The 17,289-nt window shown below is 36.5% G+C and overlaps 2 long non-coding RNA genes across 2 annotated transcripts in view; one reads left to right on the top strand and one right to left on the bottom strand.

The window, feature by feature from the left end:
- The window catches only part of LOC120929044, a 2,667-nt gene extending 1,035 nt beyond the window's left edge, over positions 1-1,632 (top strand). Inside the window, exon 2 of the long non-coding RNA XR_005747334.1 lies at positions 1-1,632. This exon is cut by the window's left edge and continues 296 nt beyond it. This is a non-coding gene — a long non-coding RNA (uncharacterized LOC120929044).
- A 2,833-nt stretch (positions 1,633-4,465) lies between these two features.
- LOC120928522 lies at positions 4,466-9,417 on the bottom strand. Its single transcript, XR_005747201.1, has 4 exons — positions 9,012-9,417; positions 7,063-7,105; positions 6,911-6,976; positions 4,466-5,230 (listed from the first exon to the last, which is right to left on the bottom strand). It is a non-coding gene; the product is annotated as an uncharacterized LOC120928522 (long non-coding RNA).
- Between the last annotated feature and the right edge of the window lie 7,872 nt (positions 9,418-17,289).

Genomic DNA, 17,289 nt, shown 5'->3' with positions numbered 1-17,289 from the left:
GTGAATCCCCCACTACCCACACAACCTAATATCTCTCTATGCACCACCACCCCCCCACTCTTTCATCTATCCTTTTCTATAGCCACCCAAACCCACTATGCTATTTCTCTATCCCCCATCACTTCTCTCTCTATAACCACCCACTCTCCCATCTCTCTATCCACCACCGCCTCAAATCTCATCTCTCTATCCATCATTTTCTGACCTCTGTACCTCACACCCCCCCCCCACTCTCATCTCTCTATGTACAACCTCCCCCACAAATCTAAGATTTCTATTTCTATCCACTACCACACTCTAACATCTCTCCATACACCACCAACTCTCTAATCTGTCTAACCACCGCCCACACTCTAATGTCTATATCCACCACCACCCACTCTATCATGACTCTATCAATTAATGTCTCAATTATCTACTACCACCCCCCCCCCCCCACACCCACTCTCACTTCTCTATATACAACAACCAACACCACCACACTAATCTAACATCTCTCTTTCTACCACAACCACATTCTTTCACCTCTCTATGCCCCCTTTTTATTTTTTAACTACACATATTTTATTAATTTTATTTCAACTATCTTAATTTTATTAATTGTCTTACTATTGGTTCTGCTTGTTTTGAAAAAATAATTAATGTTGTATTATTAATAACATGTTTTTTTTTAACATATTTACATGTATCTTTCTTCTTTTATATAATTTTAGATTCTATCTCATTTTAAATTTTCAAACAACATATTTCACTGTCCACCTTTATCCCCTCTCTCTCTGTCAAACTGTTTACTATTCTATATTCCACGTCTATATTAGAATTTCAAAATTTCTTTAACAAATAGAAACCAACCCCCCCCCCCTTCTCTTGCCCCCATCTCTCCAACCCCCGCCTTCTAACGCCCCCTTCTCCCCTCTCATATCGCTATGCTATATGCCTCCTCTTTCTCTAGCACAAACCCCCTCTTATTGCCCTCTTCTCCCCCCTATCTCACTACTATTGATATCTTTTCTCCACAAGAGCCACCATTTATTGACCGCTTTTCTCGCTCACCCCCACTCCCCCCTTAGTATAGCCCTATTTTACCCCACACATCTGCTTTTGCTATCTTCTCTCTGACCACCCATCTCTTCTATTGCCTCCGTTCTCTGTCAACCCTGTCCTATCACCCCCTTGTCTATGCCCCTTTTCCGATGCCACTCTTCTCTAACCCATCCACATCTTATTGCAATCTCACTCCTCCCACTCCTCTCTCTCTTCTTAATCACACTATTCTGTCACCTACTCCACCGTCTCCTATCTCCCCCTTCTATATTGTCTCTCTATATGTCCCTCTCTATTCATCTTTTTATAAAAATTTATTCAAACTAAAACTAAATTAATTAATATTAAAAAATCTTTGATTACATCTGTACCCCACCCCCCCCCTTCAATTTTATATTATATCCTTTTTAACACATTCATTTTTCTTATATGAACATTAGTCCTTGATAATTTTTTCTCTATCACACTCTCTTTATTTTTTATTTTTTTTAAATCATATCTAAGTAATGAATAAAATGTGTATTAATTTGTAAAGATTAATAATTATTTTGTTTTTTTATCTAAATAAAATTATTGGTTATATACTTACTTTGTTTCTTATGTTTTATTTTTTTTAATATGTTATTATATTAAAATAATGATTATTAACTAATAATTTTCTAAAAAAGTCAAAAATAAAAATTGATATATGTGTATGTATGTATGTATGTATATATATATATATATATATATATATATATATATATATATATATATATATATATATATATATATATATATATATTTATTGAGAGAGAGATATCAGGGGTTTAATACTTAGTAGTGTAATTTAGAATGTTGCTTATTTTAATGTAGCTTTGATATGTAACTGCGTTAATAAAATTAAAATATTTTTATTTATTCATTCATTATTTAGAAATGCCGGCCTGTTTTGCCTTAGTGTGCAAACATCACACTGGTCCTAAAGAAGTACAGACAGACCTAAAATATCTTACGTTTCCAAAAGATAGTGAGAAGATAAGGATATGGCTAGGAAATGCAGGTATGCAGGAAGCATTGATAGAGGAATATATTCCTCTTATACTTCAAGATAAGCGCAGCGACTTTTACCGCCTCTGTTCAGGCCACTTCACAGATGAATCTTTTACTGGTCAAGGAAAAAGGCGTAAACTCAAAACTGACGCTGTACCAACAATATTTGAGGAAACACCTTTGACATTGTCTGACCAAAATAAGTGGGTAAAAAAAATTAACCGACTCAAAAAATCTACATTGAATAAGGCTTCAACATCTCAAATTTTAGTTGCATGTAAATGCAACACTTTAAAAGTCGATGCAGCTACACAAACTGCTATATTTGATTTGCCACTCGATCTATCAGAGGAAGCCACCTGTAAAATTGCAAGTCAGGAAATTTTAGATTTGGATCACGATTATGTAATTACCGAAGAAGATGTTATGCCACCACCACTTGAGGTATCAACACCAATTATTCATGCACATTCCTCAGCCACTCAAGGAGCAATGTCACCCTTAATCATAGAAAGTCCATTGCCTATAAGAAGGCGTAAATTGGCCTACGAAAATGATCCCAGTTTCCATCTATCGGACTGTGACACTCCAGAGAAGGAAGACATGAGTCTCGCTGAGAGTGTGGATGACACTCAAACTCCACATGAACCAGAATCTGTTGATGTACTTGCAGCTCATGTGAATTTGGTGAAGGAGAGAAAATTCATCATTTTTGAAAATAGTCTTGATATACTGCTTTTAAAAATGAGCTGTCCCAGTGCAGAGTGTACCGAAAGTATCATAAAATTGGAAAAACAAACAATTGGTACCATGATTGTAGTCTACTCGATATGTAAAGGAGATCATCGACTCAAACTTTGGAGTAGCCAGCCTAAAATTAAAAATTACGCCGCGGGAAATATTTTGTTGGCAGGTGCAATCACTGTAAGTGGAGGAAATTTTACAAAGGTAAAGGAAATGTTTGACCTTTGTGGAATCCAGATTTTTGGAAAATCTTCTTTTAATAGAGCACAGAATCAATACATTTTTAAGGCAATCGACCACAGCTGGCAAACAGAAATTCAGAAAGTGACTGAAGATTTGCGTTCTAAACCCTTGTGCATTATTGGTGACGGCCAATGCGACAGCCCTGGTTTTTCGGCAAAATATTCAACATACACTTTCATGGATCTTGATTCCAAAAAAATTGTAGATTATGAAATGGTGCAGGTGTCACAAACAACTTCATCGGTTGCGATGGAGAAATTTGGCTTTCAAAAATGCTTGGATAGGATAATTGGCAAAGGATTAGATGTAAAAATGATCGGAACAGATCGGCACACTGGCATACGAAAATTGTTAAGTGAAAAATATGCATACATAAGACACCAATTTGACATGTGGCATTATGCAAAAAATATAAAAAGCAAATTGACAAAAATTTCAAAAAAAACAATATATCGTGAAATTTTGAAGTGGATTTCCCCCATAGTGAATCATTTCTATTGGTGTTCTAGAGCATGCGAAGGGAGCGAAGATATTTTCCGTGAACTTTGGCATTCTCTACTACACCATGTGACAAATGTTCACCAATGGAAAATTGACGATGTAGAGCATAAATGCCGACACAGTGAACTCAGTGTGGAAACCCCGACTATTCCGTGGTTGACTTTAAGTACACCTGCGTATCATGGATTATCCTCAATTGTTTTGAATCAACAACTTGATAAGGACATGAAACACCTCACGTATTTTTGTCAGACAGGGGTCATTGAGACGTATCACAGTATGATTTTAAAATATCGTCCAAAAAGAATACATTTCGGTATAGATTCAATGGATGCAAGAACCAAATTGGCGGCCTTGAGCCACAATCATAATGTGATACGGAAACCTGCCATGACAAAAAAACGAGATGAAAGTGGTGCGGAATATTGGGTCGAAAGGAAAAACTTAGAGTTTCCCAGGGGTCGCAAAAAATGGATTGTCAGAAATGTCTATGAGAAGATTAACAATAACCATGCTTTTGCAATACTAGCAGACATGATATCAATCGTGAATGGAAATCTGACAAGTACTTGGCGAAGCAGGAAAACGGAAATGCCCCAAAACATTGCCTCACTAGAAAGGCCGGAAACCAGTCTAGCTGTTAAAGCACACATGTCCCGTTTCCCTACTAGTAAAGACTAATAAATGCCTTCTACTGTTCCTTTTTTTTTACTCTTAATATTGATATAACAGATATATTTCTTATTATATATATTGTAAATATGTTTAATTTTTTTTGTTAAATTTGTCAACATTTCAATAAAAATTTTGTTTAAAAAGAAGTTTATGGATCTATTTTAATATTAGTAGAAAACAAATGTTACCTAAAGCATTATTTATAATAAAAGACAGAAAAATATTGTTATTTTAAATATAACTCTTTTTATTATGTTAAATTACATACAAAACTTTAATATATGAAAAAACAACCAAAAAAAAAAGACAACAACAAAAATTAACATTTTAAATTAAATAATTAATGATAAGCCATCTCTGATGCATTATAGTCCTCAGAATACATAAATCCTACATATGTACCATTGGGATCTGGAAAAAGCAGGCGTATGATGTTGACTGCACATGACGGGATCACCCTCCTGTTACCTTTCCCTAGGAAGCCATAGATACAGGATATATATGTCCTATATGCTATTTTTCTTAATCTCCTAATAAAAAAATAAAAATGTTATCAAAATAAAAAAATATTAGTAAAAGGAGAAATATATTAGTGTAAGTAGGATCAACATATATCTTTTTATATTTACCTGTTGTTGTCAGGATCTACCTCTGGTCGTTCGTCATAAAATACTATATTGTTTATTATTGGTATTAGTCTATCTGAGGCTACCACTGTATTGAAAATTTCAACTTCTGTTATGCAAATTTTTCCTGGTGGAATATATTCTTTGACTTCCTCAAGTTCTTGGCAGCAAACGGCTTCAACGTTCGTGGGCATTGCAATGCAATTCTGGCATGAACACCAATTTTTGGTTCCGATTCTGTCAGTCACTTGTGATTCGGAGGAATTACTCCTGGTAGAAGAGCCAATGGTCGGGTTGATTGGGAATGCCGGATCATTTTCTCGTGGTGGATACCTAGCTAACAACTGATTTCTAAGAATATTCCACTACAAAGGAAAAAAAATAATATAGATCCAAAAAATAATATAGATCCAAAATATCATATATGAATACATACACATATATCTATGTCTGCACATCTATTTTAAAAAAATAGTTTGTCTGGTATTATAAAATAACAAGTTATTCATAAAAAATAATATTAACTTTGTTTGTAAATATATAAAAATGTTTTTTGTGTGTATGTGTGCGCGCCTAAAAAAAATTTATTTATATATATATATATATATATATATATATATATATATATATATATATATATATAGAGATATATATAGATATATATATATATATATAAATATATAGATATAGATATATAATTAGATGTTCTATATATATATATATATAGATATTATATGTATATAGACATTGTATATCTATATGTTTTTTAAATAAATATATTTAAAAATATAAATATCTATGTTTTCTGTGTGTGAGATTATATATATCTATATCTATCTCTATATATATATTCTAACAAAATATATGTCTTTTTATTTTGTTTTATATTAACAAATATAAACACACATACAAAATATAAATATTAAATTCTTTGAATTGTTTCAATAATAAGTAAATAAATATTTTTTTTTACATATTTATTATAAAAACAACACAAAGAACATAATAGTTATATTTTGTATGTGTTTATATTTGTTAATCTAAAACAAAAAAAAAAATACAAATATTTTGATAATTATATATATATTACACACACACACACACCCTATCTCTTAGCAATTCCACTATATATATTTAAGTGTATTCTGCTCATTTTTTATAGATATATATATATATATATATATGTATTTATTTATGTAATATTTATTTTAAATATACACTAATATGTAATTAAATAAACTTATATATCTACACAAACACAAAAAGAGAATGATTATATCACTACATATATATATATATATATATATATATACATATATATATATATATATATATATATATATATATATCTATATATGTGTGTGTATATATGTATATATATATATATATAATCTATATATATATACATATACAAACACATATATATATATAATCTATATATATATACATATACAAACACAAACATACATAAATATATAAACCAGCATATCAGATTTTATAACATTTTTACAAAATTCACTAGATAGCAAGATTAATTTATATATATATATATATATATATATATATATATATATATATATATATATTCACACACACACATATATATATATATATATATATATATATATATATATATATATATATCTATATATATATATATATCTATATGTAGGATTAAATCTAAAAAATGAAAAAAATATTAGATACTCGTTAATATAGTGAAATAATTAGAATGTGTGTTCTGGTGTGCGTGTGTGCATATACATATATATACACACACACACACATGTAATTATATATTTGAATGTATTTATATATAAAAATGTATTTATAACAATACAGTATTTTATTAAATACACTCAAATATACACAGTGTATTTTTTTGATTTCTTTTAAAAAATAGAGGTATACATATATAAATATATATTTTGTGTGTATATCTCTATATACACACAGAAACTCTAAATAAATATTTTTAGATATATATAATTTTTTTTTTTTTTTTTAATTCAAATTTTATATTAAAATTAAATAATGAAACTTACTCTTTCCTCTTCACTCAATAAGCTGTAGCTTGCTGCTCTTTCCGCAGGAGATCTGGGATCACTCTCCTTAAAATAAAATGAAAAGAAATAATTGTATATTTTAAAAAAATATAACAACATATAAAGCTAAATATTAGAACAATTTAACTTACCATTTCAATGGTGGATTAGATTTTTATATCTTTTGAATATTATCTAGATTTAATGAAATAAAAAATAAAGTTTTAAATACTATATGAACAATATTATACTTTATTTAATCCTATTTATAATAATTACAATAATAATGTAAAACTTAACACATTTTTTTTTTTTTATTGTGAAGTTTAAGGCTAAATAGAAATAAATAGTGTAGGATCTGTCTGTTAGAAAAAAATTCCTCTACAAGGCTTGTCTTATCCTAAACAGGCCTAGATTTTTTTTATATTAGTGTAGATTTGATTATCTTTTGAATTAATGTTATTTACTGTGTGTCTGTCTGAGTCATGACGTCTCTTGGCCCAACAATGTAAGATAGACTTAAATAAATACAGGTGGCCTGTTTTTTGCTTAGGCAGTCACAAGCATATGTTGATAACGGCTAAAGAGCCTGATAAAACCGGCTTGAAAAAAAAAGACTATACTCAGACAGTAGATAAGATCAGTGATAATAGACAGTGCTCTTTCTGGTTTAAACAAAAGCAGACAAGAAAACCTGTCCATTTTCACCTGTCCAAATAAAACAAATTCATGCTATTATACAAGTGAAAAATGAAATAAAATGTAGAGTGTTATTTACATTTAAAAAAAATATATATATATATATATATATATATATATATATATATATATGTGTATATGTGTGTATATATATATATATATATATATATATATATATATATAATGATTTTATATACACATACATTAATTCATGTAGATATCTATATTTCACCAATTTTTTTACAATTAAAATAAGATTTTTGAGAGAGAGGGAGAGAGAGAGAGAAAGAGAGATATGTGTGTATATATATATACATATATATACACATACACACTATTTTTATTTTATTTAATCTAATTGAAGAGATATATATAGATATATATAGATATATATATATATATATATATATATATATATATATATATATATATATTTATAGCTAAATGATTTATTATATATCTATATGTATATAAAATCATCAATAATATATTTATGGATATACACACATATGATTGTTTATATATCTATATATAATTTCATATATATGTATATGAAGATTTCTCATAAATCAATCAATAAATAAATATAGATATATATATATATATATATATATATATATATATATATATATATATATATATATATATATATATATATATATATAAACAATATGGAGTGAGATATATATATATATATATATATATATATATATATATATATATATAATGTCTCTCTCTCACACATTATATATATATATATATATATATATATATATATATAATGTCTCTCTCTCACACATTATATATATATATATATATATATATATATATATATATATATATATATATATATATATATATATATATATATATATATAATGTCTGTCACATTCTATCACCCTCTATATATAGATATATATATACACATATATCTATATATCTAACTCTCTATATCTCTCTCTATATATATATATATATATATATATATATATATATATATATATATATATATAAACCAACATAAATACTCATAAATGATATAATATATTTATTTATAGGCAATTAATATATTATATATAACAATAAAAAAAAAATGAAGGCATATAGAAGTACAATGATTATTTTATAGATATATTTGTTTTTACAATAATCTAAAAAAAAAGAAGCACAAACATCAATCAAAAATCTAACAAATATTTTTAAATATATATGAATATAACATTATATTTGTGTATTAAATTTTAGATTTTTTTTTATGATTTTATGGAATAAAAAAAAATTTTTAGTCAGTAATTAGTTATAACAATTAAAAAACTATTTTATACTGTCGTTAGATTCTATTTCTATAATGAAACAATGATTATGTTTATTATACTATAAAATCATTCAGTAATTTTCTTACCTTGCTAGTCCGGTCTTCTCTGCTGTGAGTCTCTCAGTCTGTTGCTGTGTTCCACGAGGCTCTGTTATCATCACAACGGGGCGGGAACTTTTCATTCATACGCCTGCCGTTGCGATGGCAACAGAGACGCTCAAGCCGCCAGGGAACATTCGACACTGCGCATGAACGAGATTTTGCGGTGGATGCTGGGACAGCATCCACCGCAAATAGGAAGTAACTCCTTGCTGGAATCGCGTGCCCAAAGCTAAAATGGCCACGGGACGCGAGGGAGAATATAAGTTATTCTTGGGGCTGAAATAGAAGCGGAGCAACGGACGAACCCCGGAATCGTGAGTTTAGCACAGCAGTGCTAATAGAGATATCAATGGGGATAAAAAAAAAACTCGATTAGGCCGCGGGCGATCCGCTTTAAGTATGGCCGTCGTTCCCACGTCGAAATTTGTAAATTTTACGTTGTTTGTGTAAGTCGTCCGTGAATACGGATGGACGTAATTTACGTCCACGTCGAAATCAATACGTCCTTGCGGCGTACTTTGGAGCAATGCACACTGGGATATGTACACGGACGGCGCATGCGCCGTTCGTAAAAAAACTTCAATCACATCAGGTCACCCCCCATTAACATAAAACACGCCCCTTCAGCCTAATTTGAATTAGGCGTGCTTACGCCGGCCGCATTTACGCTATGCCGCCGTAACTTAGCAGGCAAGTACTTTGTGAATACAGTACTTGCCTAGCTAACTTACGGCGGCGTAGTGTAAATACGATACGCTACGCCGCCGCAAAGATGCGGCGGGATACTTGATTCCAGCTATTAGTCTGTGATTTAAGCTGTTTGAATGGAATTCAATTTTAAAAGAAAACTCTACACACACATGCTAAAAGCAGCAACTTAACTTTATAAAAAAAAAAAATCTTACGGCAGGATGCTATTTTCCAACCCACATTGCAAATCCAGTCTCATGAATTATTTCTAAATAATTAATATAAAATCTGTTCATCTCCCAAATGGCTGCACACAAAACCTACAGAAAATATATTTTTTATGTTGAACAAAAGGATGAGTTCTAAAATGCTTTTAGGGAGTACAAAGAAATGGAAGTCTGGAACCATCAGCCAGTTACGACATCGCTTTGGATAAAATGTCCTTCATTGTTAGACTTTAAAATATTAAAGGAAACCAGAAGTGAGGGAAATACAGAAACTGCCATTGCTGACCTCCTCCTTTCTTAGCTGCTTCGTTGAGCCTGATGCCGCGTACACGCGATAATTTTTCGGGTTGTAAAAAACGTTGTTTTTAAAAAATGGCATTAAAAACGATCGTGTGTGGGCTTCAGAGCATTTTTCGGGTTCTATAAACCAAAAACATTTTTTTTCGAACATGCTCTATTTTTTAACAACATTTTAAACTATGTTGTGTGTGGGCTTTAACGACATGAAAAACCTGCGCATGCTCAGAAGCAAGTTATGAGACGGGAGCGCTCGTTCTGGTAAAACTACCGTTTGTAATGGAGTAAGCACATTCATCACGCTGTAACAGACAGAAAAGCGCAAATCGTCTTTTACAAACACGAAATCAGCAAAAGCAGCCCCAAGGGTGGCGCCATCCGCATGGAACTTCCCCTTTATAGTGCCGTCGTATGTGTTGTACGTCACCGTGCTTTGCTAGAGCATTTTTTTTCACTATCGTGTGTAGGCAAGGCCGTTTTAATGATAACGTTGAAAAAAACATTGTTTTTTCTAGAGGCTGAAAAACGTTGTTTTCTACAACCTGAAAAATGATCATGTGTACGCGGCATGAGGTTTCAATTGTTGACCCAGAAGAAGCATGAACACAAAATAAAAGTCAGAGTAGGGACAAAGCTCCCTATTTGCATGCTTGTTCTGGGCCACTGAATCTGGCTTAGCATGACAGCCAGGCAACTATTAGGGAACTGTTACCTTGGTTGTAAACCCGAATTTGTAAAGTAGAGTATACAAATCTAAAATACAGACAGTTTTATACAAGGATTAAATACATATATGGGAGTTGTTTTATCTGCCTATGGTTTTGGATTTTTGCCTGTTCATGTCTAAGATTTCTGCCAGACAGTACAGCCAGCTTGGAGACTGAGTTTTTCTCTGATGCTACGTTATACAACTAGGTATTGCCCTCCTCCATCAGCCTGTAATTGGGCAATGAAAGAGGCAGCAGACTGATAAGTTTGTCTGTCCGCTCACTCTGCTTGTAGGCAGGTGTAGGTTGACCTCCCTACATAGGTGGTGCTGTCCACTATCACCATTCAGGAGAGTAGAGGGCTAGAGGAACTCATGCTTTTCTTAGGCCTCTGTGTGTGTCATCGTTACAGTGTGGTTGGAACGTTCTGGACAATATAATTCTTTAAAACCTCTGACCCTGTGTGTGTCGTGCCTTTCCTATTGGGTGCCTACCACCCAGCCTCGCTCACTCCTACATTCTCTCTCCTCCAATTGTGCACAGCAACACACCTGATTGCTTCACAACCTTTTGGCTAAGATCGAGAATGTAGGGTGTGGGTCTTTACATCTACCCTGAAGTCTAGGGGAAGGATGTGTGGCCATGAGGTTCCTTTCTCCTCTGTCTTGGAGGGTATCTCTTCAGATAGCCCCTTACCTAGTACTTGTTGGCTGGCTTTGGCTGGCCATGAGGAGCGGGCCCACCAGGCCTTTTGGCTAGCCGGACCTGAGTGTGTCTTACTCCCATTAGGAAACCTACGCCTCAGGGGGGTCATTTAAGGTGGGGCACTTGGACTAACACTAAGTGCACTTTTTTGGTTCACTTATTTGTGTTCTGTTTTTGCACACTACATCGTGGGATTGTAAAAATACAGAACACACCTCCTTGTGATAATTGACCCTCTTCACGTCTCAGTTCTGCTGTGCAGGAGATTGAAAGCAATTGATATTGTTCAAATTCAGGCACTTAAAACGGTATTAAACCCAAAACAAAAACCTCCAAGACCAGAGGTTTCCTGTGATTTTATCGATGCTGAATGATCTTAATCTTTATGTAAGTTACTACTTTGATTAAATCTATGTTTTTGAAATACTGCACTATGGACATCCTCTTTTTTATTGTATAAATGGTTTTGCATAAATGATCATTGTAAACACCCCTGACAGTGTTTAAAGTGGTTGTAACCCATTTAGAACCACTTTATGTTACAGGTAAGCCTATAATAAGGCTAACCTGTAGTTACCCAGTAGGGATGAGCTTCGTGTTCGAGTCGAACTCGCGTTCGACTCGAACATCGTATGTTCGACAGGTCGTCGAAATACGAACGTTATGGGCCATTCGCGCCAAATTCGAGTGGCGTGTCACGGCCCATAATTCACTGCTGCATCACAGTGCATTGCTGGCTGATGATAGGCCAAGTATGCACTATGACCCGCATGCTTGGCCAATCACAGCTTGCAAAAAACGGAGAGCCATAATTGGCCAAAGCCAGGGTGGCTTTGGCAAATTATGCCTCAGGGGGTTTAGTACACGCCCCACACTAGAAAAGGCCACCTGCTGGTCGGCCTTGTGTAGTGTGTTGCGGTGGTTACGAGAGAGAAGACAGAAAGAGAGAGAGAGTGTCATTTTTTGTAGGTAGATAGAGCAGGCAGGCAGGAAGGCAGTCTAGTCAGTTAAAGTTACAGTGTGTAGAGGATATATATATGCATCCCAGGTGTTGTATACATAGGACCTGATTTACTAAGCTATGTGCGCTGCGCTGGTTCATGCATTAATTAGTACTCCGGGTGGAGGCTTAATCAGGCGCATGAACCAGCGTAGCAGCCGGCGCATTGAAACTAATATGTAAAGCCGCGCCGAACTCCCTATAGAAGTCTATGGGAGAAATCAAAAGTGTTCATTTTAAAGGCTAATCTGCAAGTTTAGTCCTAAAAAGTGTTTGGGGACCTCAGTCCTGCCCCAGGGAACATGTATCAATGCTTTTTTTATTTTTTAAAACGGCCGTTTTTTCGGGAGCAGTGAAATTAATAATTCTTAAAGTGAAACAATAAAAGTGAAATATTCCTTTAAATTTCGTACCTAGGGGGGGTGTAATGTCAGCATGTGAAATAGCGCATTTTTCCCGCACTTAGAACTCCCCCTGCACAAAGTGACATTCTGAAGGAAAAAGGTCATTTAAAATTTCACACGCGGCTATAATGAATTGTCGGCTCTGACAATTCTAAAGGGATTCATTCATAAAACAAACAAAAAAATGTGTAGGGGTTCCCCCAAATTAAATTACCAGGCCCTTCAGGTCTGGAATGGATATTAAGGGGAACCCCGCCGTAAAAACCCCAAAAAAAAAAGACGTGCGGTTCCCGGCAAATATCCATTCCAGACCCTTCAGGTCTGGTGTGGATTTTAAGGGGAACTCCACCCCAAATTGAAAAAAAAAATGGCGTGGAGTCCCCCTAAAAATCCACACCAGACCCTTATCCGAGCACGTTGACCTGGCCGGCCGCAGAAAAGAGGGGGGGACAGAGTGCGGCCCCCCCCCCCTCTCCTGAACCGCACCAGGCCACATGCCCTCAACATGGGGAGGATGTCCCCATGTTGATGGGGACAAGGGTCTCATCCCCACAACCCTTGCCCGGTGGTTGTGGGGGTATGCGGGCGGGAGGTTTATCAGAATCTGGAAGACCCCTTTAACAAAGGGGACCCCCAGATCCTGACCCCCCCCCCTGTGTGAAATGGTAATGGGGTACATTGTACCTCTACCATTTCACCCCAAAAAAAATGTCAAAGTGATAAAAATGACAGTAGCCGGTTTTTGACAAATCTTTTAATAAAATCTTCTTTTCTTCTTTCCTTCGGGGTTCTTCCGCTGCTTCTTTCTTCTCGTCCACATCTTGCCCGACGTCTTCTTCTATCTTCTCCGTCCGTCCTTCCGCCTTCTGGTCCCGCATCTTGCCCGTTGTCTTCTCCGTCCGCCTCCTCGTCCGCATCTTGGGTCTTCTGCGGTCTTCTTCTCGGTCCGCCGCCTTCTCGTCCCCTGCGTTTGAATTGTAATTGGCCGCCGTTTTCCCGCTCCTGGGACCCGCCCCCCTCTGACGCCACAAGTAAACTCCTTAGAAGGTCATGTGCGTCAGAGGGGGGCGGGGTCGCAGAGCGTCACACAGCGGGGGAATTCAATTTCAATCGCGCCGCCCGGAGAAGAAGTTCACGCCGTGTCACACTCATGTGACCCCGCCCCCCTCTGACGCCACAAGTAAACTCCTTAGAAGGTCATGTGCGTCAGAGGGGGGCGGGGTCACATGAGTGTGACACGGCGGGAACTTCTTCTCCGGGCGGCGCGATTGAAATTGAATTCCCCCGCTGTGTGACGCTCTGCGACCCCGCCCCCCTCTGACGCACATGACCTTCTAAGGAGTTTACTTGTGGCGTCAGAGGGGGGCGGGTCCCAGGAGCGGGAAAACGGCGGCCAATTACAATTCAAACGCAGGGGACGAGAAGGCGGCGGACCGAGAAGAAGACCGCAGAAGACCCAAGATGCGGACGAGGAGGCGGACGGAGAAGACAACGGGCAAGATGCGGGACCAGAAGGCGGAAGGACGGACGGAGAAGATAGAAGAAGACGTCGGGCAAGATGTGGACGAGAAGAAAGAAGCAGCGGAAGAACCCCGAAGGAAAGAAGAAAAGAAGATTTTATTAAAAGATTTGTCAAAAACCGGCTACTGTCATTTTTATCACTTTGACATTTTTTTTGGGGTGAAATGGTAGAGGTACAATGTACCCCATTACCATTTCACACAGGGGGGGGGTCAGGATCTGGGGGTCCCCTTTGTTAAAGGGGTCTTCCAGATTCTGATAAACCTCCCGCCCGCATACCCCCACAACCACCGGGCAAGGGTTGTGGGGATGAGGCCCTTGTCCCCATCAACATGGGGACATCCTCCCCATGTTGAGGGCATGTGGCCTGGTGCGGTTCAGGAGAGGGGGGGGGCCGCACTCTGTCCCCCCCTCTTTTCTGCGGCCGGCCAGGTCAACGTGCTCGGATAAGGGTCTGGTGTGGATTTTTAGGGGGACTCCACGCCATTTTTTTTTTCAATTTGGGGTGGAGTTCCCCTTAAAATCCACACCAGACCTGAAGGGTCTGGAATGGATATTTGCCGGGAACCGCACGTCTTTTTTTTTTGGGGTTTTTACGGCGGGGTTCCCCTTAATATCCATTCCAGACCTGAAGGGCCTGGTAATTAAATTTGGAGGGACCCCCTTTTTTTTTTTTTTTTTTTAATGAGCAATGACTCTATTCTTTATAGCCATGAGTACTTTAACCACTTGCCCACCGGGTTAATTCTGGCACTTCTCTCCTTCATGTGAAAATCACAATTTTTTGGCTAGAAAATTAATCAGAACCCCCAAACATTATATATTTTTTTTTAGCAGACATCCTAGGGAATAAAATGGCAGTCATTGCAATACTTTTTGTCACACCGTATTTGCGCAGCGGTCTTACAAGCGCACTTTTTTTGGATAAAAATCACTTTTTTGAATTAAAAAATAAGACAACAATACATTTTGCCCAATTTTTTTCTATATTGTGAAAGATAATGTTACGCCGAGTAAAATGATACCCAACATGTCACGCTTAAAAATTGCGCCCGCTCGTGGCATGGCGTCAAACTTTTACCCTTTAAAAAACTCGATAGGCGACGTTTAAAAAATTCTACAGGTTGCATTTTTTGAGTTGCAGAGTAGGTCTAGGGCTAGAATTATTGCTCTCACTCTAACGATCGCGGCGATACCTCACTTGTGTGGTTTGAATACTGTTTTCATATGCGGGCGCTACTCGCGTATGCGTTTGCTTCTGTGCGCGAGCTCGTCGCGACGGGGCGCTTTAAAAAATTTTTTTGGGGTTTTCTTATTTATTTTTATTTAGTTTTATAATGTTTTACACTGAAATAAAAAAATAAAAAAAAAATGATCAGTTTTCTTCCTATTACAAGGAATGTAAACATCCCTTGTAATAGGACTAGTGTGTGACAGGTCCTCTTTATGGAGAGAGGCGGGGTCAATAAGGCTGGAAAGCATGGTATTGCAAAAAAAAAAAAAAGATCTCATGCTTTCAGCTGCAATCATGTTCGTTCACCACAGTGGTGTAGTGTATAGCACTTTGACCTAGCAGCAAAAGAGTCGTTGGTTCGAATCCCGCCCGTGACAGCATCTGCATGGAGTTTGCATGTTCTCCCTGTGCCTGCGTGGGTTTCCTCCCACAATATAAAAACACGCTGTAAATCGGTTCCGGTCTAAATAAGCCCTAATATGCAGTAGTATATTAAGGTTTGGTTCTGCCCAAGGCCTGACTACATATCTGCACCTCCTAATAGAAAAATGACCCACCCCTTCCTGTCAAGGTCACACCCTGTTTTTGTATAACCCCGCCCAGTAATTTTCAGGGGACCCACACACTAGTTCTGGGGGGGCACTGGATTCCCTTAACCACTTCCATACCAGGCACTTACGCACCTTCCCGCCCAAGCCAATTTTCAGCTTTCAACACTGTCGCACTTTGAATGGCAATTGCGCGGTCATACAACACTGTACCCAAACAAAATTGGCGTCCTTTTTTCCCCACAAATAGAGCTTTCTTTTGTTGTTATTTGATCACCTCTGCGTTTTTTTTTTGCGCAACAACTAAAAAAAGACTGCAAATTTTGAAACAAAAAAACCTTTTTCTTTTTTTAGGTTAATTTTTTTGTAAATAAGTTTTTCTCTTTCAATTACGGGCACTGATATGGCGGCACTGATGGGCCCCGATGAGATGGCACTGATGGACATCGATGAGGTAGTACTGACGGCACAGATGAGGTGGCATTGATTGGCGGCGCTGCTATGCGGCACTGATGGGCACTCATAGGCGGCACTGATGGGCACTCATGAGCGGCACAGATGGGCGGCACTTATGGGTGGCACTGATGGATACTTATGGGCGGCACTTATGGGTGGCACTGATGGATACTTATGGGTGGCACAGGTGGGCACTGTGCATGGATGGGCACTGTGGGGTGGCACTGATTTTCCCAGTCAGTGCCCATTTGTGGGCACTGATTGGCATCTTTTTTCTTATTTTTTAATGCTTTTTGTTTTTTTGTTCTATATTTTTTTTGTTTTTGCACACCCTGGTGGTCCAGGGTGGGCATCCCTGGTAGTCCAGTGTGGTGATCCGAGGGGGGGCTGCGCTGATAAACAATCAGCGCGAACGCCCCCTGTCAGGAGAGCCGCCGATCGGCTCTCCTATACTCGCGTCTGTAAGACGCGAGT

This window comes from Rana temporaria, chromosome 2 (assembly GCF_905171775.1).
Source record: "Rana temporaria chromosome 2, aRanTem1.1, whole genome shotgun sequence".
NCBI classification, from domain to species: domain Eukaryota; kingdom Metazoa; phylum Chordata; class Amphibia; order Anura; family Ranidae; genus Rana; species Rana temporaria.
This window is presented reverse-complemented; position numbering and strand designations above follow the sequence as displayed.